This window comes from Talpa occidentalis, unplaced genomic scaffold, assembly GCF_014898055.3.
Source record: "Talpa occidentalis isolate TD23 unplaced genomic scaffold, MPIMG_talOcc4v2.1 talOcc4.15, whole genome shotgun sequence".
Lineage (NCBI taxonomy): Eukaryota > Metazoa > Chordata > Mammalia > Eulipotyphla > Talpidae > Talpa > Talpa occidentalis.
Window position 1 is genome coordinate 24,577,128 of NW_023601543.1, and position 1,826 is coordinate 24,578,953.

General features: G+C 38.2%; 1 non-coding gene across 1 annotated transcript; it reads right to left on the reverse strand.

Annotated features, from left to right (window-relative positions):
- Positions 1-257: 257 nt before the first annotated feature.
- LOC119246815 (U6 spliceosomal RNA) lies at positions 258-360 on the reverse strand. Its single transcript, XR_005125569.1, has one exon. It is a non-coding gene; the product is annotated as a U6 spliceosomal RNA (small nuclear RNA).
- Positions 361-1,826: the final 1,466 nt, after the last annotated feature.

Genomic DNA, 1,826 nt, shown 5'->3' on the forward strand with positions numbered 1-1,826 from the left:
TTGTCTGACTCCCTTGTAACCAAGCAACACCTCTTTGTTTCTGCGTTTGTTTTTCAAACGTTATTGATTTGCAATGGTTTACATAACTATATCATTTGGGGAGTACAACCTCCCACCTTCTTATGTGGACATGCTTCACTCACCCTCCACCAAAGCACCAGTGTCAATACCCTATTACCTTCTTTCCTACTCCCAACCCCTCCGGTAAGCAGTATATTTTTCAGAGTCTAAAAAAATATTTTAGCTGTGCTTCTTTGCAAAATATGGAATGCCAATGAATGTGTGTGTCAACCTTGCAAAGAGGCCATGCTAATCTCATTATCATTCCAACTTCAGTATTTGTACTGCCAGTGGGAGCACTCCACATCTGTGAAATATCTATGTAACTCAGAAATCTATGGAGACTTCCTTAACTAGATGAAACATTTGTAACAAAACACAATGTAAACATTTAATATACTACCAGAGATTGAGGGGGAGGGTTTCAGAAACTGTAAGTTAATATGATGTTTTAGTTTATTACAAGGATAAATTACATTGAATTTTTAAAAGTCAGGCTATGAAAAACGCATAAGAGACTAAAAGCAACAAAAACAAAATCATAAGCAGTTGACTATGATGCTATACTTATATAATAGTTGCCTGAGCTGGTTATTTCAAAGCTTGTTTCAAGAATCTCACTTAACTTAATACTTTGATCAGTCCCTCTGGGTTTGGCAGGGTGGGTGTGGGGAGTTGGGGCATATATGTATTTCATAAATTCACCATGACAAAAATTCTTAACTTAGATTCATTCCATTCAATTCTGGTTCTTGGCTATTTCTGCCTTCATATTACTGGCTTTCTACTAAGGAAATTGATTTATTGTCAGGAAAGCAGGCCCCTATTGGACAGCTACATCATCTTCCATTACCAACACCTTACCCTCACTCCCTACACACTGTTTTAGAACTCCAGAGTACTTTCAGGTCCATTATCTTATCTGAAGCTATGCTATAGCATCAAATAATGAGGAAAACAGTGCACAGAGAGCTAATTTCCTATCACAGAATTTATAAGCAACAGAGCTTAGAGGAAATGGAGTACAATCTAGATTTTTGACTTAGTTTAGTTGGTATTTCTGGTTATTAAAATAAAGACAAACTTTGCTAAAGCATAGCTATTGGACTATATTTGGCTTTTGTGAGATAGACTTTTAATGTATCTTTTTATATTTAAACAGCAGGTTTATTAGGGAGGGGACAAAACAGTAAAAGACACTTGCATAGACACAAGCAGGCAGAAAGAGATGCCTCAAAAGGGACAGGTTTGCTGACAGAGGCCTGCATGGTTGCAGGCGGGCGGCCTTGAGGAGAGCTGCCTCCGCTGAGGGAGGTCAGTGAAGTCCCGGCATGGTACAGATCACAGACAGGCAGGAGGCTGCTGCCCTGCGGAGGAGAGAGTTGGCGGCGAAAAGAAGCACCTGCATAGTCACAGGTGGGCAGAAGGGAGTGCTGCCGACTTTTAATGTATTTCATAAACGTGAAAAAACTAAATAATGTCGCTTATCCCATTCTTTAAAATCCCTCATTTTTCTTGAGCAATAGCCCATATTGAATGTTAGAGCCTGGTGACAATGTAGTCTGGTATGTTTGATTATTCTCCTTTCTTTGAAAATAGCCTCTAGATTACTAAATCTTTGTTCTTTACACAATTTTGAAATAGCTATAAAGTCAGCAGTTCTGACTATGGAAACCTAGCGTAAGAAAATATAGCTTAAAAGCTTTAGTGTTTTTTAATCTTATTGTTAGAAGGGCTAAAAGTCAAACACTATATATGTACACTAG